Below are 23857 nucleotides of genomic sequence, written 5' to 3' on the forward strand. Positions count from 1 at the left end.
CTTGGCACATGGCTGTTCAAAGCCTGTCTCTCTGGGGGCTAGTCTTGCCCCAACATGCCCGTATCAGCCCGGGCTGTTCCAGTCCTCCAGGGGCCTTCACTCAAGCTGCGGGCTCTTGCGGCAATCTTCTTGGGCCTCTGTGCTGTGCGGCAGATGACAGCACGGTGACGCTGCAGCTACTCTCCCCATGCTGCTGCAGCCTCGCCGATGGTGTGGGCTAACCCGCCACTGGACACTCATGTGTGGCTGCTGAGGAATGCGGGTGTAGTGTTTGCTTCGCAGCACTCCTTTAGTGCTGGTGCACCACTTTCTTCAATGCCTCATTATCTCTCGTGCCGGGTGTTACAATCACCGCTCTTCTGAGACTGCAGCAGTCTAGGCAGACTTTTTGATGCTGCAAGTGCTGTTTCCGTTTCTTCCCCGGGGTTGCGCAGGGACTGGAGCTGCATACTGGGGCTTGCAACTGTGGGTGCGGCAGGACAGCATGCCCTGTCACAGTTCTAGCCCTGGTCGGGCCGCAGCACACAATATGCCCAAGTAAGTCTTGCTGATTTTTCATACTGTGGAGGGGGGCTGGAGATGTAGGTACAGGGGCCACATGATGTAGGAACGGCCGGGCAGCTTCCACCCTTTTAAAACAGCACCGGTTGGGGCCTAATCAGGCAGCCAGCGTTCCTTTCATCTCGTTACTGGGGCGGCGCTGCTTTCCTCCTTCCCTTCACTGCAGGCACTTGGGCCCAGTCTCCGCGCCCCACATGGGCACTTCAGATGCAGGGTTGTCGCACCTCACACGTTGAGGGCACCCTTCCTCTGCTGCTGCACTCCGTACCCTGTCACTGGTCACTATCCCACCCGGCTTCATGCAGGTCAAACCCGCAGGCTCACCTCACGACCAGTTGGTCAGCGGGAACTGCTCCTAGTCCGTAACTGCCTCACTGGGGTCGCGGCAGGCAGGACATTTGGCCAGCTCTCCCTTCGTGCTTCAGGGGACACCACTAGTCAGTGGGCTGGCGCTGGTTCACAGCAGGCAGCTGCTGCAGGGACATGTACTTGCGAGCATCATCTTCTCATCTGCTGGGTGTAGCTTGCTGGCAGGCGTGCCTTTGACACAGGCTACACTTCCCCCTCGCCAAACTTCAATGCTGCTGCACATTCACATGTTGGGCTGACTCACTCATCACCATTGTTATGTAGTAGGCTCTAGGCCCACATACTTGGAAATAATGCACGCAGACACAGTAGTAGGGTTACTGGAACTGGCCCAGGGCATGTGCGCCCGGCACCTTTTCTAAGCAGGGTCACCGGACCAGTGACACCTGTGATAGATGGGTGTGGGAGTGAGTGTAGAGGTTAGACCTCGGGAGTGACTGGTTACATATGCTGGAACACTAGAACATGTCCAGCACATCACTACACTGGGTAAAATTTCAACCTATTGTTTTACACCTCCTGTGCCACTTTACACCCTACTCTGCCACGTTCTAAATTATGTCTTTATTAGGAGTCCCTTGGTAATCCAGATTCAGCCTGTAACAGGAGTTGCCAAGCCAAATTAGAATTACAAGATGTGCAGTAGCTCCACACATCAGGAGTGTTTCACCCAGATGCCTTGCATACTAGTAATCTATTTAGAGAGCTATTGAATATAATGCACTTATAATATGGTGGGCAGTAATATTTGCCAATTCTTTAATGGAGTACCCTGTCAGTCAACCTCTAAATAAGGCACTAAGAAGATTTTCTTCATTTTTCTAAATCAGTTTGGGGTTTTCTTCGTGTTGTTTCTTGACTTTATTGTTGCTTGGTATTGCTTGAACTTGTAATCTAGTAGAGTAGTGATTGGTAGGGCGCCCACTCACAAATTAACAATCAATTTCTTAAAACATCAAATTCCATATCAGAATTCAAGTGCTAAGACTTTAAGCCACTTCACACCACCTATCATAGAATGAACGCTTGCATGCAGAGTGAGGCTAAATTAAATTCAATTTAGGCAACATGTTTATTTACTGCTGTCTCTCCATCAGATGGTATCAACTCTTCGCCTTCTGACAAAATTAATGAAGAACCCTTGGAAATTTCCATACAACTCTCAAAGTAAAAATTAACTTCATAGTCCAGAACTGCTTCTTCGAGCTGTCCACAAGAGTCTGCCTTTATGCGAAGAACAGAACGTGGGTGTGGCTGTAGATACTTTCACAATATGGCAATAATGCTCTCTTTGCTGACCTACCAAAAATTTGCTTTACAGGTTATTGATGAATACCACAGTCATCTTGTCTATGGGTGAAGGAGCAGCCATGTGCCTAATTCAAGGAAATCCTCACGCTGGCTAGAAGGGAAGAAAATGATCACCTTCACAGTATACTGTCTGGACACTAGTGGTTTACATTGCCTGAATATGGTTACCCAGCTATGATGGTTAAGTATTACCATCCACTATGTTATCTATACATCTGCAGCAATCATTTCATCTAAGTCACTTTGGGCCTAGCTTACTGTTTGGCAAATGGAGTACAGTTCATCTGGTTGGTAGAGTAGATTAGGTCTGCCATCCTGATGGTAATCCGTCTGACCACTAGCACAGCGGTCATCTCTGCATCTAGAAAGGATGCTTGTGTTACTTTGCTGTTGATTGCATTTTCAGGCAATACTAATTAGTATGAAGAGAACTCGTGGTTTCTCTTTTTTCCAGTAAAATTATGGGTCTTTAAATCCTACTCCCACACTCCCAAAATGTTAAGCACTGTGAACTAAAAAAAAGACAGGACTGGGTAAATATTATCTCCATAATTTATTGGGCATCTTTAAAAAAAAATCTGATTAACACATTGCGCTGGTGAACTAGTTTATATTTCACTTATTCGTTGTATATTTGTAGAAGTCACAATTCACGCTGTAACATGTACATTATTTTACCATCAGCTCACACAATTAAATATGTTGCTATTTGTCTTTCTCTCCTGTTTTTCTCCTTGACTGTAGAAAGGAAAATTAACCGAGGAGATCAGTTAAAAGCCCAAATATGGGGCATATTTACAAGCTGGCAATAAAAAATTATCGCCTAATTAGCAAGGCCACGCTAACGCGTGAAACCTTGGTTTAGCGTCGGGATTCCTAACACCCAGCTTTGCATCTCTAATGAGATGCAAAGTGGGCGTTCCTGACCTAACATGACAGGAGATATCATCAAGCCCCACGCGATGAAGCATGCTTCAGGACTGACTTAGCCATGATATCCTATGGAAGGTGGATATCATGGCTAAGTTTGTGAGTCCCTATCAGCAAGCTAACGCCACATTGTGTGAGGATTTTTATCGCTGAGGAGATAAGCATTGCTAATAGCACGCTATCTCAGCGATAAAAATCCACGTTACCCGGCGATAATTATCCTCACGCTAAGAGCGATGAGAGATAATTATCGCCTGGTGTTGCTGATATGCCCCTTTGTATTTTACTTGGCTGTCCTATGTCTCTCTCCTTTCTTCTTTTTTCTCTCTCTCCCTTTCTCTGCTCTCCCCCACCCCGCCCCCTCTCCCTCTCTCTACAAGTGAAATCACCTGAATAATGCAAATTTGACAATAAGAATTTCCCTCAGAGCAAACGAAGAAGAACTCTACCCTATTTATCAAAAAGGTACACAGTATCAATAAATATCTTTAGATGCAAGCTAGAGACACACAAAGGAAAAAGAACAAAGAACATACAATTGTATACATATATAAGTACACACACAGCTTTGATTGAAATTTTATACAAATATTTATTGCATTGCTTTAGATAAATGTTGTAAATAGATATAATACATTAAAGGCTTTTTAGTAAGACAAATTCAGAAAACAAAGACAATTTTCAAAAAACAGATTCCAAAAACACAGGTTCCCACTTCAAAGGAGGAAAAATCTAATCATATACACATTCATTCACAACCAATCACACACATTCATCAAGATATATACAACTGTGCTGTTTATGCAAAAACTGAATGAGTGGTAAACACCAAGGCCCCAGCCCTCAAGGAGGTCTTCACAAAATTACTCAAGAACACAAATGAGTATAGAAATTCTAGATGAAATAAAGATTTCAGAGGAAGACAATATGTCTGGATGTTGAATCCAATATAGAGGGTCAAGAGGGTGGGGCTCTTGTGAAAAACGCCGACGCGCGTTTCGGTGAAACAACTCCGAGGAGCGGAGAACCACCTTCTTCAGGGCTAAAAACAGAACCACACAAATCAAAGAAGGGACCTGCGTTGATAGAAGAAACAAAAGTCCGGGAGATAAACTCTACGAGATTTCAGAGTGACTTTAGCGATTGCAAGCAGGATAGAATACAAGTCCAGGAAAACTCGGAGGTAATAACACCGCTAGAAACTCAAACCGCCAAGAGTTTCAGAAATTCAATGCAGGCGGATAAGCAGCAGCGAAGGAAACTGTTACTTGTCGAGTCGCCGCTATTTACAAAAAACACCAAGGAACGTCATAGTAATCCGTCCGAGAGAAAGGAGAAATACTAGACGGTGTATGCCAGATTCATCAATGGATACGTGAAGCTGGCGGAAAGGCAAAAAGCCGATAATAGGCTCAATTCTTCGACGGGCGTCCCAAACGGATAGACCAACGTCTCTGAAGCGGCGTCCGGGATAGAGCAGTCGCTAACGAGTCAAATAAGAATTTCCCTATCTTGTTCATAACATTGATGCTCACAATTCTGTCTTTCTGCTTCGTTAAAATTTCCAATTGGAAGCGCCCACCCTTCCCCCGCTGTCAGTCACCGAACCAGTCATGGCTGGATCCTGCTGGCTGCTGGAAAAGAAGGCTTGACGAGAGATGTCGTCAGCATCTTCGATGAGCAGGTGCTGTTCCATGACTCAGAATTAGAAACTGTGTGAACTTGTTACCCGCCAATAAGGAGCTGGGGCTGCGACCATCACTTGTTGTATAATGTAGGGCCTGGCCTGTCATACAAGTTTTCAGAAAATTCCCGTTCACATCATCTGTTCTTACGAATTTCTTTCTCGTGCATTTTAGCATCAAGTGAACCTTTGCTCTAGGGCTGTAACTATGGAAGGACCATACACAAACAACCGCAGTAACCACGGTGCCATTTACCAAATCAAATGAAATTAGTTTATTGTAGCATCTGTAAATGATCACAATGCATATCTACATGTTCCTGCCTAAAAGGCAGCAGTCCAACCCAGCACTTTTTACTCTCAAAATTCTAAACAAAGGCATGAGGAGTCTTCTCCTTACTCCTGAGCTCTGACAAGCCAGTGCAAATAGTGCCGTTTATCAATTATTCATATTTGTTTAGCTGTGTGATAAAAAGTAAAAAAAAGTACAATAATCATACATTTCTATTCACATCTAAAACCTCACAGTTCATTAAAATAATAGTTCGTCTCCATCCTTTAATAGCTATAAATATATTCCGTGTTACTGAAAGTAGCAATAATTGTTAAAGCCAACATGTTTTTGCTGATGCTGTTCTACACTGGCAAAATGAAAAAAATTTTTGCTTGGCGATGCAGAACAGCATCAGCAAAAAAACAAAAAACTGATGAATCTGCCTGCATGGATCAACACGTGCACATCCATAATGATGCTAATTTGGCCCCATGAGCTTCTATCATCATGCACATCCATCTTAGGGTGACCAGACGTCCCAGATTTCCCCAGACAGTCCCGGTTTTCAGAGGCATATATCGATGTCCCCACACTTTTCCTAATTTTAGGGAAATGCACCGGTTTTTGGAAGAAAGGTTAGGCCATTCTGCAAAGCAGATATATGTCCAATTCACTGGCGCCTCTGAACACTGAAATGTTTCAAGTAATTTATCTGTTTCTGCCAGGCAGCACAGGAGGGAAATGGCTGCCTCCTCCCAGCAGAGACAGAGGAGTGGGGAGGAAGGCAGGGGGAGCTCAGTGTGGAGGGGTCCTGCCATTGATTGCGGTGCAGCGTGCGCAACGGAATTTGTTATATTTATTTAAATGTGTACTTACCTCCGTTCATCCATATTCCAGTGTTTACAATTTCCCTCCCCCGCCCCGCCTCACTGCCCCACCGAACTCCCTCCACGGGCCGCTCCTGCACACACACACACACACACACAGTTGCAAGCCTTGCGTGCATTTGTGTGCATATATATATGTATATGTATATACACATATATGAATATATATTTACAAGCCTAATGTGTGTGTGATATGTATGTTTGTACACATATTTACAGGGCTATGCAAAAAATGGGACAGGCCAGATATAGAAGTAAGACTAAAGCCTTAAGTCCTACTTGTATGTCTGTCCGGCCCAGTTTTTGCCTCTCAAAATCTGGTCGCCCTAATACATTTTGTTTTTGTTTTATTTTATCTTTCCAAGATGGTGGACGCCCAACTTGGAGAGGTCAACCAAATTCCACTAGTAAATAAATTACCCAAAAGGATCACTGGGTCCACTTCCTTTATGCAATACACATTTTGGACTATAGCAATCTTAAGTAAAATGCCTGGAAGAAAGTAGTATTTTCACTATCCCAGGAATTTCCCCTAATGTTCCTCTAGGAAAGGCAGAACGAGGAATATGTGTAATCTATTCTCATATTTTAATTCTGACTTCAAAATGTATATATAATTCAACAATTATGTCTTTGTATCGTATCTCATTCCTACCTGGAATTACAGTGAAACACAATTTACTCATAAGGGGCATTTACAGAGTCATTTAAAGTATGTGAAGACCTACTCCTATAGTACTACTTGACTTACTCATAGATGCCTTTGTAAAATGACTTTGAGTGCAAAGTGATAAGCGTTAAACATAACACAACATACCAAATGGGATGCATTTTCTTGTGGTCTCCAATCAGAATCATATTACTTTGCTCTAGACCCCCACCTTCCACAGTGTTATCTGTGTGCAGATGCTAGGCTCAGTGAGCCAAGCAGTTCCTCTCCCAGCCTCTACACCTCTGCACATGCATGTGAATATGTATCGCCTGCAACTTTTACTCCAGCTTGTCATAGCATCTGACCTTACTTTAATAGGGACACACTATGGTTTCATCTCAAATTCATGTTACCATAGGGTTTACATTGGGCAATACTCCTTTGTAGGCCCCTCACCAAAGTAGACGTCCAAGAACCAGCGGTCCAAACGCTTAAAAGAAGCGCAGCTTTTCTCAGGTTAGAACCCAATTTCCAACAGCCTCCAATTTCATGCTCAATGAATCCAGCAGTACAATCTTATCGAAGTTAAGGTTTCTGGAAGCAGATAATACCCTATAATAATACATGGGATTCTGCAATGCCTGCATAAACGCCTGCGTCTATTGTCTTTATAAACAGAGACTTGTGACGTACACGGCCGTTGATTATAAAGAAAAGACGTCAGAACTCGACTGTTATACCTTATTGCAGTCGAGTTCGGACATCATAATGCCTGCTGCTAGAGCCAGCAGCTGCAGTGAAAGGCAGGTCAGGTCACAGAGCAGCTGTTTAGAGCAACAAAAATGAAATGTTGCTTTTCTTTCATCTGCTCTATATTTCGAGCTTAAAGTGAATAGCAGAAAGAACATGATTATTTTTTGCATTCCTTAGAGAATTATAGAACAGTTGGAATCTTTCTGCACATTCTGAAATATTTCACCTTTAAAAAAAATGGCTTGCATTGAATAGTTTCTGATATCTTTTTGCAACAAATATCTAACAGGTTTTTGATGTGTTTAATGTTGCACTAGAGGTTCTATATTTTGTTCTTCGTGTTTGCAAACATGTTTTCTCTTTCATATAAGAGAGCTATTCACCAAGGTTTTAAGTGTTTTGTGGGAAAGTTGATGGTATGACTATGGATTATATGGAATAAAGTACCCCCTGCTGTACATGAAAAGGACATTGCAAGTCACCTCGGAGTTCCATAGCCTTATAATGGATTTCAGCTTTCCACCTTGTTCCTCTATATGGTTATGACACTCCTCAGTGACTTGCAATAATGTATGGCTGGGGGCACTCTATCCCTTTTTTAAATGAAATCCACTGGATCATCCTCCTTTATTTGGTTATTTTGTCACACACTTCATTTGATTACACACTCAAAATTCCAAGATCGACTGCTAAACTGCATAGAATTTACTGTTACCAACACACTCTTGCTAGGAATGAAGAATGACACTGAGAATAGGAGTGAGTTTTGTTCCTACGAAGAATCCTGAGTAAATCTCATGCTGCCTCTCCTACCTGGCATGTACTGCATTGATCTACCTCACAGATGACTGTGACCTTTTGGTTTTTAGCAAAGGATCTTTTTATATGGGCTTATTTAAATCAAATTGTGTTGAATTAATTGTTTATTTTCAGTGCTTGGATCTTATTATAAAAAGTAAATAACACATGCACATCCATAAAAAATTATAATGCAGGGTTACCAATGTTAAAGATAATTTGGGGAAATGCTTAATTAAGGTCCACATACACTCTGTTTAGTATCCACAGTAACTAAGCAAAGCCTGCACAAGATCAGGGACTGGACAAATTTAAAAAAGCCAGCATTTTGTGTTAGGCTGGTCAGGGCCATGTAGATGCACTCCCTCTCCCCATTGACTATTAGTAGAAAACATAATGGGTAATGTTGTGGGGAGATCTTGTATAAGAAGGATGGCATGCCCTGAATTAGAACATGAATACTGCTAACTTTGGTTATATTTTGGGGGTTAACGTTGTTCCATGTGTCTATTTGTCCCCTAAGAGTCCATGGGTGGAGTAACACGAGCAAATCACTGACTATCAAGCCTCCTTAAATAACCACTAAGGATACCCTGTTGCCTCCAAAGTTGGGATTGGGGTTTTAAGAGCACTGCTGTCATTATGTCCTCCTGGCGACTATGGATTTTAGAGAAGAAGCTTTGTCATCCTGGGTAATAAACAACCTATCAGTCTCCATGCCTCAAACAACTTTTACCTCACTTTCGTCACATTTAGTTGGACTATTAAATGCCTGCTTGACCCTTTGACTATTGGGTGAAAAATTGTTGAAAAATGGATCAAGCAGCACTTTGGGAGAGTGCCCTCTTTGGGATGCCACTGGCAGTGCATAGATGGGGAAACATGAATGCATTTATGTTTGACCTGTCCCTTTTCTCAGTCTTTTGAAGCCTTATGAAGCTTTTATAGATTTTCCAAATCCCCTAAAGGAAAGGTGGGCTTTTAGGTAAATTCTTGAAGTTGTTCCAAACTGTATGCTTCACAGATTCTTCGACTGATACTACCAGACCACCCTAAAAAGGAGTGAGATTTTAGAATTGTTTTTGTTTACCTGCATGTGATGCGGGATGTTTTCAGTATTTACCTTTTAATTTAGCTTATTTTAACAATTCATGATTCTTTTTCAAAAAGGCTGGATATAATGTTATCTGTGGATCACCTAGATTTACATTATCAGGACCCAGGGGTACAAAATTATGATGCTCTGCAAGGACCGAGGGTTCAATAGCAATGTAGTGAAAAAAAGCTTGGGCCTGGTTCTCTATGAATTGATTTCCTAAAACATAAACCTGACGGACTGTGGCAGCTAAATGGATCTGTGCTTTTATTGTGGGAGGGGGATGAATTTACCATCCCATTAATTAGCTTTTTTTAAATAAAAAAACTTCACTGCAGTCTGCAGGATAATTAGTAGGGAGCTCAGCGTATCAAAGACTAAGGAACAAAAGCCATTAGTGGATTTTACTTGAACTTCACCCAACATTTTGTAGTAGACACTTGAGTATTAATTGCAAACATGTAAGAGGTAAAAGTCTATAAGACCTCAACCTTGATCTCCAGATTGTCCAATCAAAGCGATAACCCCGTTAAGATTTCCCTGAGAGCGGTGCATACATAGAACTAAATGTCAGGGTTACTAATTGCTGACAAACTTGCTGAAGATCCATGTTAGAAATGGGGGTCTCTAGTTGGCAATGGTTTGCACCATTGTCCAAGTAGGGCCCCTTCTTCCTAGTCAGGGTACGGGGGATACACTTCTAAAATAATCCCTGCTCACCCCCTCGACAGATTGGCACAAGCAGACAGGCTTATCTCAGAGTCAGTGTGTAAAGCATTTGTGCATACATACAGTAATACAGTGAAAAACTACAAATGGACACCACACCAGTTTAGAAAAATAAGTCATCTTTATCTAAACCAAACAAGACCAAAATGACAAAAAAACACAATACAGTAATCAAAATATGACTTTTAAAAGGTAGAAACAGTTCTGTTCAAAGCAAATTGCAGATGCAACACTTTCGACACAAAGTACCGTGGATGTGTCAAAATCAAAATGCAAGAACAGCAACAGGGAAGGTGATGCGTCGGTGCTGGAGCAGAGTTTTCTGTTGAAAATTCATCGGGTTTTGAAGCTTCAGTTGTCTATACGTGGTAAAATTAAAATTATTAATTTTAAATAACTAATTATTTTGTTTTGTGTAAATGTAGTTTTACTAACTAACATGAATGAATTAACAAGAGAAAACTATACGCGGGTGTGTGCTTTTGTGTCCTGCTTGAATAATAAATGTGCGTGTTTATTAAATAAACGTTGCTGTGTGCTGTTTATTTTAAAGCACAAAACGCTTTTGAATTAATGCTTTTCTAATTACATACACATAAGGGTATTAGTGGGGTTAACACTGTTTAATCATTATGCTGTGGTAACGTTGTTTTTGTCTCTTTTAATTAAGATTATGCGTTTTGGCCTGTTACAAAATGGCCGACATTTGAAGCCTAGTCTCGAGTGAGAGTTTGTGATGAAAAAGGCCTTGCTGAATATGGATGCAAGTCATCTGACTACAAGTCTTCGCCTGGTTAAAATTTTCCGTGAGGACAGCAGCACTGGGCCGGCATCCAAGAAGCTTCTAAGTAACCTTGAAGGACAATGGAGCCGTAAAAAATGAACTCTGAGCGCAGCAGAGGAAATGTAGTTGTGAAAGGATACTTTAATATTCAGTTCCTGTTCTGTTTTTTTATTTTTGTGATTTTTTCTGAGCGGAGATTTTTTTCCAAATGTAGCGATGCTACATCCTTTTCCTTTTCGCTCTGTTCAGCGGTTCAGCGGATGCAGTAGAATTAAATGTTTCTTTCTTTTGTCTGAATTATTATAAATATACTAGATTAGAGAGGGTTTGCGTCGTTGCGTTTTGCCATCTATGCCACTTCTTCCCAAATCTGCGTTGGTGAGGATCGTTGCTGTGAGGACGGCGTCCCGAGAGACTTTACTGAGAGACTTGTCCTGACCCATTCTGACGTTTAGCTAGAATAGGTAATTATGAGAAAATGATTTGCTATGATTGATTTTACTTTGACTAATTTAGATAAATTTTCATTATTATAATATGGTGTTGGTGGTTATTTCTTGTCAATTATTGAGTATTCTATTTCATTATTAATGTTTAGAATTATTGTTTAAATCAAGACTCGAGACAGTTCCATTTAGGTCTTATCGACCATGGTGCAGAGGCAGGGTGTTTAGAAGAGTTTTCTTTCCACAGGTTTGGTGGTAATAGAGTAATTGAGTGTATGTTAGTAAAATGGGCCCAAGTGTATGGTGAGTATATGTGCGTGTAACTGTGAATTTACTCTATCCGTGGAAGTAAGTAGGATTTATATACCCTGATCTGGATCAATTTCCTGGTAGCAGAATTTGATGGTTTTGGAGATTGTTTTGATCTGATTAGATTGCTTGTACATTGGCTTTTTGATTTATTGATTATTGATTGATGTTGGTATATGTACTAATACTATATGTTGGAGTCGTCATGTTGAGTTCTATGTAGTGCTTCTGGAATTTGGGAGCTAATAGCAGTTCCGTAGTAGGGCAGAGGGAAGTATATACTGCTCTCGGGAAAGACGGAATTGTTGGTCCTGTATGTATGCAGGAAAAACGTGTGACAATTGAAGTTGCGCGTCACATTGTCTGGTTCGGAATTAGTGACATCGTTGTGTGTTACTACTAGATATATTTCTGGTATATAAGGAGTGCGTATGGTAGCGAAGGTTATCTGTGAAACTCTGGTCTTAAGTCCCAGGGATCCGTAAGGTTCACCGTTAAAGCTTATTGCGGGAGGAGTAATAGGTATTCTCTGAGCTTGCTTGAAGGACTGAGTAGAGGTAATCTGCTTGGTTAACGTGTGTTATAATCCTGTAGTAGGACAGATTGTTCGCTGTTCTCGGGAAGGTAGGATTTTGTGTGTATGTACTATATTTTTCTTGAATGGATGTGCGTGAATGTATAAGTATTTAGTTGATAGTAAGACTCTTTGGACAAGTCCTAGAGAAAACAGTGAATGCAAAGTAGAGGGATGTGCTACTGTGTCAATGAGATTCTTGTGAAATAGATTTTTCTTTACTATTCTGTGGTTAGCGAAACAGACAATGGAGATGTTTATATGTTGTAACTAATAGATTTTGTAGAAAATTTGACACGAAGTCTACTGAAAAGTTTTGTAAAGGAGGGGTAGACGAGTGACAGGAGACAGGAGACAGAGACTCTGCAGCGACTGTTGACGTCATATAGACCGCGCTCTGATTGGATAGTGGATTAGTACAGTGCTCGCGCTGAGATTGGTGCGTTGGTGTGAGCCGCGCAAGGATTGGAAGGGATTTTAGTGACGTAGACGTTCCAGGATTGGTGCGTTAGTGTGAGTCGCGCTGTTATTGGATAAAATATCGTATTATTTAGTTGTAATACGGAAAGGATTTAAAAGAGTTGGTAAACGTTAAAATGTATTACCAAGAAGAGAAAAAGAAAAAATCTTTGTTCAGAAAGATTAAGAATTGGTTTGACAAAGACAAAGATGTTAAAACAAGAGAGGGTGAATTGTTACCTCCATCAAAAACACCTGCATCCTTCATGGCTGCAAGATATGGGTATCATACCTGTATATGGTTGGAAAATTGGGTTAGGTATACCAAGGAAGATGGTGTTTTAGCATTTCCAGAACATGGTTCATTTAATTTGGCCGTGTTGAAAAATTTACGGGAAAAGATGTTGTGTCTTGACCCAAGACCAAGGCCGACACAGTTTGAGGCTCTGGTAGAATGGGAAGAGGAAGTGCATGAGCGAGAAAAGCAGAGGTCTGGAGGACATTATAGGTATATGTTCGGAAGGAGACATGATCGTGAAACTCATCATGATCGAATGAAAAGATGGCGGGATGCTAGTATGTCAGAGGGATTATATCCTATGAGAACAGTTGAAGAAAGGGTTCCTGAGGCTGAAGTGAAAAGATATGGAGTTAATGAATATGAGGATGAGGTCTTGAATGACATGATTTACAAAAGACCACCTCCATATAGACCGGAACCAGAAGAGAGCACACCAGTTGTTTCTCCGATAAGAGATACATTGCGTATCATTGAGACAGAAAATGTGACACCTGAGTTAAGAAGTGGTAATCCTTTCAGGGAAAAGGAGAGAGAGAATACGAGAGAATTAGCCAGAACGACATCGGAGTTGTCTGAAAAGATCAGGGAGCTGACGAAAAATCTGGAAGCTGTTACGGTGCCTGTAACAATAGGTCCAGTTATGCCTGTTTTTGATAAGCAGAGGATAGGTGAAAATGGATTGGTGATTCCATGTGTTGGAAATAAAATGACAAGTTTGGCAGGTCCTTCAGGAGATTCAGGAAGAAGGATAGAAAATGAAGATTCAAGAGAATCCAGACATGACACATTTAATGAAGGAGTGGATGCTAGTGAAGCTAGTTGTTCAAGAATGCCAATTTTAGAACCGCAGAAGAAAGTGGTTCCAGTGAGAAAATCTACTGAAATAACAGCTGAAGATTTGAATGAATGGATGAAAGTTCTTCAAAAGAGGGATAAAGACTCACAGGCAATTGATGTGGCTAGGTTACGTGTAGAATTGGAGGAGCTTGTTGCAGGGACAATTCCTACAGAAATTCTCAAAAATCATCATGATGGTGAGTTGTTGTTCATGTGTAAGAATATCACCTGGAGAGCTAGAAATACACATGACAGATTGAGAGCAATAGCGAATGAACAGGGAGTTGACATTGATAAGGTGAAAGCTTTGCAGAAGTCTTACAGGATGGATTTCACGGACAAAGATATTGAAAATCTGAATGGTGCTGGTAGAACAGGACAGATTAAAGAAATGATTGCGTTATTGCGAAGATGGGGTGATGTAGAAAAATGGAAGGATAGGTGGTATAAGAAAAGGGAAGAATCAGGAGATAGGACTTATTCAGCATTTCCTGTGAGAGAAAAAGAGAAAGCAACTACTGTTTATCCTATGAGAGAAATACCTGGAGGAGGATATGTACATGTTCCATGGACCAGACAGGATATTTTATCATTCACGAATGATTTTCCTCGACTGAGAGAAAAGCCCGTCGAGTGGTATAGGCAGGTAGATAGGTTTGTGAAATTGTCAAAAGGGCTGTGGGTTGACCTGAATAGTCTGTTTGATATAATTGTTCCAGCAGACTTGTGGACTGAGTGTAAAATAGTTGTGAGTTGGCCTACTGAGGAATATCCAAGAGATCAGAGAACAGGAGCACCAGATCCAGAGGTAATGAGAAAGTATGATCAGGTGATGGTATACCTGAAAAGTAAAGTACCTGCAAAAGAGACAGACTGGGTTAAAATAGATCAAACACAACAGGAAGCAAAAGAATCAGTTCATGCTTTTTACGAGAGGCTGATACTGGCTTTTAAACAATTCAGTGGAGATGAACACCTGGGTGACAAAGATTTGAGTCATTTTGTATACAGATTTGTATATGGTCTGAGACCTGAGATTGGTGAGAGAATTCGTGAGCATACAGTGGATTGGCAGAGTAAGAAAATAGATGAGATTCTGAGACATGCAAAATACTTCAGTGATGAAATTGAGGCAAAACAGAGAAAGCTGAAGGAGAAAGCAATGTGGGCACAGGTGAAAGTTGCGGAAAGACAAGAAGCACAGTTGGTGGAACAGGCGAATAATACAGGAAACAATACAGGGAATAGGCCCAGATATGTAGGGAAAGGAAAGGGGAATCTTGAGGAGGCTAAAAAGAAGTTCCCATGTCACAACTGTGGCCAACTGGGACATTGGAGATCCGAGTGTACCAATCCACCATTAGTGAGTAATGAAAATAAACCCTTAAATCAACAGGTGCAGAACGAGGGATGTAATCAGCAGCAACAACAACAGAAAGTTGTGAGACAGCAGAGTCAAGAGCCGAAACCGCCCTTGCCACAGAATAGAGGGTCACAAAAGTATAATCAGGATTCAGGATTCTACAATGATGAGCAGGTAAACAAACCAAGGCGTTCTAACCAGGTACAACAGTACTTGTTAAAGAATGAGGAGAGTGAGTCTGAGGGTGAATATTGACGGTGCCGAAGAGAGGAGGAAGAGTGCATACTTGGTGCAACTCTAGAAATAGACCAGACAGGACCATTTGTGGATGGGAAAATAAATGAAGAAAGTGTTACTTTTTTAGTAGACACAGGTGCAACAAGATCAACTGTCAGGTCAGCAGATATTAGAAATCTTCCTCTCTCGGATGAAACAATCCAAGTAGTTGGTGTAGCGAATACACAAATCAGGACACGTCTTACTGAACCAGTAAGAGTACAAATAGGGAAATTTTCAGACATGCACAGATTCATTGTCTGTGACACTAGTCCAGTGAACTTGTTAGGTAGGGATCTATTGTGTAAGATGAATTGTACAATTTTTTGTACACCGGATGGAATAGCTTTTGAAACACCGGATGAGGATGTTTTGTACCGAGTGACTCTAGAAAATAGAGAGAGTGAGTTAATTGGTGCATATGCTGTGTTTGATCCGGAAGATTTACCTAGAGAGCTGAGAGACACAGTGAAAAGGACAGTTTGGGATTTTACTGGAGAAGATGTGGGATTGATGAATAATGTGGATCCAGTGAAAATTGCAGTGAAAGAGGGAATTACTTATCCTAACATCCCTCAGTACAAAATGACACCAGAAATAATTGAAGGAATAACTCCTATAATTGAGAAAATGATTCAGCAGGGGGTTCTGAGAGAACTACTGAGTAGTCCTTGTAATTCACCGATAATGGGACTAAAGAAGCCTAATGGAAAGTTCAGGATTGTACAAGATTTGAGAAAAATTAACCAAATTGTGGTGGCATGTTGTCCTATTGTGCCAAATCCGTCAGTGATTTTGTATCAGATTCCACATGATGCTGAGTGGTACACAGTGATTGATTTGTGTCATGCTTTCTTTTCAATTCCATTGCATCATGACAGCCAGCCGATTTTTGCATTTAGGTTTGGCCAGCGTATTTTAGCATGGTGTAGAATTCCACAGGGGTATACAGAGAGTCCTTCGATTTTCTATCAGTTATTGAAAAAGTCATTAGAGAGTTTGATCATGCCTGAAAACTCAGTACTAGTGCAGTATATAGATGATTTACTTGTAGCATCAAAAACACGTGAAGCTTGTGAAGTAGATACCATAGCTTTACTGAATCATCTGGCAGATGGAGGGTTAAAGGTATCTCCAGCCAAATTGCAATTTTGTAAGAAAGAGGTGCATTATCTTGGACACAATATTGAAAAAGGTCTGAGAAAAGTGACTGATGACAGGATCAGAATCATCAGAGAAATGAAAGCCCCAAAGACCCAGAGGGAAGTGAGAATGTTCCTGGGTATGGTGGGTTATTGTCGTCAGTGGATAATTAATTTCTCCCTGATAGCAAAGCCACTGATTAAGCTGACAAAAAGTGAGATGACAGACCCATTGGAATTAGATGGAGAACAAATGGCAGCATTTGAGGAGCTAAAAAACAGAATGTGTGAAGCCCCTGCTTTGGGTATGCCAGATTATGAAAAAGAATTCGAATTGTATTGTAGTGAGAGAAATGGATGTGCACTTTCAGTGTTAATTCAGAAACATGGACTACTGAGAAGGCCTATTGCGTACTTCTCATCGACACTTGACCCTGTAGCTGTGGGTTTACCAGGTTGTCTGAAATCTGTGGCTGCAACATGCAGAAGCCTAGAACAGAGTGAGGGAATCATAATGGGATATCCTGTAAGGGTATTTGTACCTCATAATGTGGCAATTCTTTTGACAAGAAGCAGAACCCAGTACATGTCACATAGTCGGCTGACTAAATATGAAAAGGTGATTCTGGGAGCATCAAATGTGACTCTTGAGAGATGTGTGAATGTGAATCCAGCGACACTGTTGCCGGATATTGAAAATGTGGGTGTGAAGATGGAAGATGATCATGATTGTTTGGATGTATTGGATTACTGTACAAAACCGAGACCAGACATAAGGGATCTTCCTTTGCAGGAGAGTGATCATGTGTTGTTTGTGGATGGATCATGTTTAAGGAATGATGAAGGTGTGCTGTGTGCAGCATATGCAGTGTGCAAGGTTTCAGAGGTAATGGAAGCATCATCATTGAAAGGAGTGAAATCTGCACAAGTTGCTGAATTGGTGGCATTGACAAAAGCTTGTGAAATTGGGAAAGATTTGAGAACAACTGTGATAACTGATAGTCAGTATGGATTTGGAGTTGTGCATGATTTTGGCCAGCTTTGGCTGCAGAGAGGTTTCTTGACGTCGAGTGGGACTCCAATAAAGAATGCTGAAGTGATTGGAAAATTACTTGAGGCGATACAGCTGCCTAAGGAGTTAGCAGTTGTAAAATGTGCTGCTCATGGACAAGGAGATGATTTTGTGACAGTTGGCAATAGATATGCCAATGATATTGCTCAGTATTGCGCGAAGCACAACCAGTCCATTAATAGGGAACGAGAAGGGGAAATGTCTTTTTGTTCTGTGATGTTTACTAATGTCCTAGAAACATGGGATGAAGTGAAACAGTTGCAGGATGAGGCAGAAAAGGAAGAGAAGAAAGACTGGATCAAGGCAGGTTGTGCCCCAAGAGAGACAGACCATGTTTGGGTCTATAAAGATGGCAGACCAGTAATGCCCAATTCCATGCTGTCGACAATGGCAAGGATGTATCATGGCCAGGGACATTTGGGAAGGGATGCGATGATCAGGTCTTTTAAACAAACTTGGTATAATGCAAAGTTCAGGACAATTGCAGAGAGCATCTGTCAAAGATGTTTGATTTGCCAGCAATTTAACACTGGGAAAAAGACAGTGGTGAGTCTGGGAACAATAGGCAGAGAAGGTGGTCCTTTTACGAGAATGCAGATTGATTTCATTGAAATGCCCCAAGTAAACAGAGTGAGGTATGTTCTAGTGGTAGTCTGTTTGTTCTCAAGATGGGTGGAGGCCTATCCGACTAGGAGAAATGATGGAATAACAGTGGCAAAGTTACTGTTAAGAGAATTGATTCCTAGGTATGGATTTCCAGTGACGATTGAGTCTGATAGAGGTGGACACTTCTATAATGAGCTCATGAGTCTGATTTGTGAAGCATTGGGCATACAACAGAAGCTACATTGTGCATACAGGCCAGAGGCTTCTGGTGTTGTTGAGCAGGTAAATGGCACAATAAAGAATAGAATTGGTAAGATGTGTTTAGCCACTGGCATGAAATGGCCGGATGTCTTGCCTCTAGTGCTAATGACTATTAGATCTACTCCAGATAGAACTACTGGTTTAAGTCCACACGAAATTCTCATGGGACGAGCAATGCGCCATGCATTTGTACCTGTCAATAAGTTGGTGACAATAACTGATGACATGATTTTGGATTATTGTAAAGGCCTGGCTGACGCAGTTCATTCTGTGTTTCACCAGGTTGGAGAAGAAGCTACCACACTTGAGAAGAAGCAAGCTCATGATCTGAGTCCAGGGGACTGGGTGAGGATTAAGGTGCACAGAAGAAGAAATTGCTTGGTTCCAAGGTGGGGAAGGCCGAGACAAGTCATTTTCACAACAACAACTGCAGTAAAGTGTGCTGGTGTGAAAAACTGGGTACATGCAAGTCATACTCTGAGAGTTCCAAACCCAAAAGAAGGGACTGGTAAGGAGTATTTTGAAGAGTCAGATTCCAGTGATGATGAAGACCCAGAAACAGTAAGAAAGAATCAGAGTTCAGAAAAAGAAGCAGAAAGGGCTTCAAGAGAATCATTGGGAGTTTTAGAAAGGAGATCAGATTCTGTAAAAGAGCCTGAAGTTCCAAGAAGTAGTGAAGAAAAAAGAAAAGAAAAGAACAATTCCACAGAGACTACTCCTGAATTAGAAGAGGAGATTGAGATTGAAGAACCACTTGAGACTATTCCAGAAGAAGTAGGGTCAGAAGAAGATAGAGAGGGACAGATTGCGGAAGACCCCCGAGGAGGTGTAGGGAACATTCCTGATAAGCTAGGAGAAGGGACAAGTAGACAGCAAGAAGATTGCGTGTCGGAGACCCGAGGAGGGACAGAAGTAGGGAAGTCTCAAACAGTGGTGTAAAAAGACTGTGGAGAGAAAGAAAGCTGCTAGAAAACAAAAACAGAAGGCGTTTGAGACAGAATCAGATGAAAGCGAGAATGAGAAAACAGAGGGTCGAGTTCTAAGAAAGAGAACTTGGATTGGAGAAAGAAATAATAAAGAAATAAGGCCGAAAAAAGTGATAAAAGGAGATCGTTGGCCTAACAGTAGAATAAAAAGGTTGAGATACAGATTGATAAGAGCAAATACTTCGAAGGCTGAACAAGTGAATGAAGTATCAAGTCAGAATTCAACAAAAGGAGAAGAATTAAAAGAACCAGAGGAGATCAAAAGAATAAGAAAACCTAACCAGAAGTATAGGTCGCCGGAATGGATGTACGTGGCACTGTCTGAAGGTGAAGAGAGAGAAAGTCAAGGAAATCCAGAGGAGGCCATACGTGAAGTGGTTGAAGAAGGTACAGGTGAAATCCTGAAAGTAATCTTGACTGACATTGGAGAAGAGTCAAATACTGAGGATTTTGATGTTGGAGATCTAATACAATTTGATGTTGAAGAAGTTGAAGTGAAGAATGACAAGTATCCAAACTGAATAAACAGAAGAAGGATTCACTTGGATTAAGTGAATAAGAAAGAATCACTTGGAGAAAGTGAAGAGAAAAGTGTCTGAAAAAGAATTATTGAAAAAATCCAAAGTTCAAGAAATTTCAGTAGTGGAGTAGTAGAGGCTAAGTCAAAAGACAAGGTCAAAGTAGTAAAATGGCTAACATAGAGAATAATCAAAGTAGATGTGCCTTCTTGAAAAGATGGTGTAGAATGTGCTGCTGTTGTACTGCATTTTTGATGCTATTATGGGGTGTTCTAGCTTTATTAGTTACTTTTAGAGTTACAATAGGTACATTTGAGATACATAAAGAGAATGTGACAAATGCAGAAAAGAGTTCACAAAAAGTAGTTCCAACTAGAATTAGTAATACTTACATAGAGGGCAGGAGCGTCTCCACCAGCAATTGGAACATCAGCCTGGTGAATAGGTTTGAGGTGTTGTCGGGCTTAAACGATTGTGATTGACTCAAAGATAGATCTAATATGGCGAATACGGATATGGGGCTGGCCGCAATTGTGGCAGACCCCATTCCTCTTGTTAGCATTGGAGCTACTGAGACAATGGGGAACTATCAAAGAATTTGCACTGCTGTTATGGACCCATTGGGGTCTAAGTCCTCAAATAATTTCGGTGGGATGTGTTTAGCATCCAACCCTTTGGGAAGTGCTTTACCAGCTAAACTAAGTGCTACTATTGATTGTCTGGGCAAGATATCAGGTGAGGTACAGGATCCACAGACTAATAATTTACCTGATTCCCTAGTATTTGATTCATTGGTAAATGTTGCATCAGATATCTTAAGTCCCGCTAGTGATTGCCAGGTTAGGGAAACTAGTGAGACCATGGGATCATTGACTAAACAACTCTTTTATCCTCTCGTATCTGATTCAGGACTGGCTATTCTATCCTGGAATATTGCAGGTATAAATAACAAGTTGCATTCCGGTGTATGGAGTAGTTTTGTGGATCAATTTGATGTTATTTTATTTCAAGAATCTTGGTCTGTGGCCCCAGTCTTTCGCCCTGGATTCCTTAACTTCTGTATACCTGCAACTAAAAAAGCTAAAGGCCGACCACTCGGTGGCTTGATAATATGGGTACGACAGTCACTATGTTGCAAAATCACTCAACCTAATCTCCCATCGCTAGATATTATGTTTTTAATCTTAAACTGGCCTAACAATAAGAATATGGCTATCTTTAATATCTATGCTCGAGGGATGGTTGGGGGTACTTCGCCAGAGGTGACAAATGTCTTGGACCACCAGCTTGCAGTGGTCCCCCATGAAATGATAAAAATTGTTGGAGGTGATTTTAATACAACTTTTGAGCCTCTTGGTCCGGAGGACCGATTCCTTGCTATTGAAGAGGACAACAGGTGGGGTATTCCCCAGTTGGATCTTCCCTCAGTCAAGAAATGGTCCGCTGCAGCCATCCAACTCAAAGCCCTTTGTTTAGAAAGAGGGCTTAGAGCCGCTAATGGGCGCACTAAATCAGATCAGCAGGGTGCAAGCACATTTGATAATGGAAGGTCTGCTAGTCGAATCGATGACTTTTTGGTGGATATTAGAGTATGGAGTAGTTTGAATGACATGTCTGTAATTACACGGGATGAAAGTGATCATAATCCCTTGTGCCTAGAGTTACATTTACCATACACCCCTAGAGAATCTAAAACTGAGGGGGGGAAAGTAACTATGGATATCGTTACATCAAACAATATGCGACATGTCAAATGGGATAGATTCATTGAGAAGGTAGAAATTTTGAATGACCTCAAGGAAACTATCATTTGCGAGGTGGCCAATCTAGGCCCTAAATCAACTAACTCTGATTTCTATTTAGTTATGCTCGAGGCCCATAATATTTTCTTCACTAAACTGCAAGGGTTTTTTAAGAAATCCCCTAGTAGTGGGAAAATTATTAAGGGTTGTCCACCTGAAGAGGGATGGTTTAACAAATCCTGTAAAATAGCCCGCAAGAACTTGAGTGTTGCTCTGAGATCAGGAGTAGCGGAAGATGTGAGATCAGCCAGGAAGCTCTATAGGCAAGCTCAGGTAACAGCTAAGAAGGACTGGGACGAGAACCAGTGGCAGGATTTGAAATGCGCATGCCTGGCTAAAGACCAAAAACGATTTTGGGCCACATTAAAGTGGGGTAGAGGTGGCTCTGCACCCTCCCCACAAAACCACGTGGCAAAAAACCAATGGGTTGATTTTTTTAAACCACAGTATGCTTCTGTCCCATCCGTAGAAGAGCAATCACTTCCTCCCACTGTTTATTTCCAAACACAGGTGTTTTCAATTAAAGAGGTTAACCTAGCTTTGGATAGTATAACAGCAGGTCGTGCACCTGGAATGGATGGGATACCTGCGGATGTGTTTTTAACTGATAGATTATCTTGGTGCCAATACTTTCAATGGCTGGCCAACTCAGTGGCTATGGGCGCACCCGTTCCTCTTTCATGGACAGGGGCAGAAATAATCCCGGTTTATAAAAAGGGTGACAAATCACTCCCAAGTAATTATAGACCTATTAGTCTTATAGACTCAGCACAAAAACTAATAGGTCGGTTGGTACAAAATAAACTCCAATCTTGGGTTGAGGACAATAACATCTTGTCACCATATCAAGCCGGGTTTAGACCTTGCACCAGTTCTATTGATCAAGTCTTCTACTTTCTAGCTCTTTACTGGAGGAATGTGAAGTTGTCCAAAGGGACTCTCTATGCAGTCTTCATTGACCTGCGATCAGCGTTCGACCTGGTACCTCGCTTTAAACTTTGGAAGGTTCTCGCCCAAGCAGGTATGACCCCGGAATTACTAACCTTACTCGTCCGCCTACATCAGAACAACTATGCACAAATCAGATGGGGAAGCCAGGGAGAGGTGACGGACCCATTTCCCGTTGAACGAGGTGTTCGGCAGGGATGTGTCCTGGCACCGACATTGTTTTCTTTATACATAAATGAGATAGTCGATTACCTTGGCAGGTCCCCTACTGATGCCCCAATCCTGGCAGGATCCAGAGTGCCTGTTCTCATGTTCGCGGACGATACGTTGCTGGTTTCACGAACCCCAAGCGGATTGCAGAAAGCGTTAAATGTATTCGCTGAATTTTGTCAGGACCGGGGTCTCGAGATAAATACCTCTAAAACCAAATTTATGTGTCTAAACCAACGACAAAATTTTAGAGGAGCAATAAAATATAATGGTATTCTATTAGAACAGGTTGAGGCTTTTACATATTTAGGAATATCGCTCCAACATAACATGAAATGGTCAAATCACATTGATATGACTGTATTAAAATTCCACCAGCTTGCAGGTGCAATTATTTCCAAGCACAGATCTTCATTGACTAAGCCAATTAGGCCTGCTTTGGAAATTTATAATATGAAAGTCATTAGTGCATCGCTGTATGGTTCGGAGCTATGGGGGTTTGCAAATCTAAGTGGCTTGCGGCTGGCTGAAAATAAATTTCTACGCAGCCTAACAGGTGTTCCCCAAAGTACCCCAATGATCCCATTAAAATATGATCTAGGGAGGAAAAAAATCGAGGATCTGGCACAATTACGTCCACTTCTGTATTGGCGGCGGATCATGACAACGCCGGAACTTGATCACTATGCTAGTGCCCTGAAGGACATAATTAGGGCTGATTGTTTTCATTCCATTACTTGGCTTAAAGAAATTAAGAACTTGCTTACAAAGCTGGAACTAGGGCATTTATGGAATGATATAAACAGTGCAAGTATCCCATCAAAATCAATACTCAAGAAATTGTATTGGGATATGACCCTGACATCTGCCTCTCGTGCTGGCCAAGGCCCAAACCTGACTGGCCGTTTCTTTGACATAA

Source organism: Triturus cristatus, chromosome 8 (genome assembly GCF_964204655.1).
Source record: "Triturus cristatus chromosome 8, aTriCri1.1, whole genome shotgun sequence".
Taxonomy (NCBI): Eukaryota; Metazoa; Chordata; class Amphibia; order Caudata; family Salamandridae; genus Triturus; species Triturus cristatus.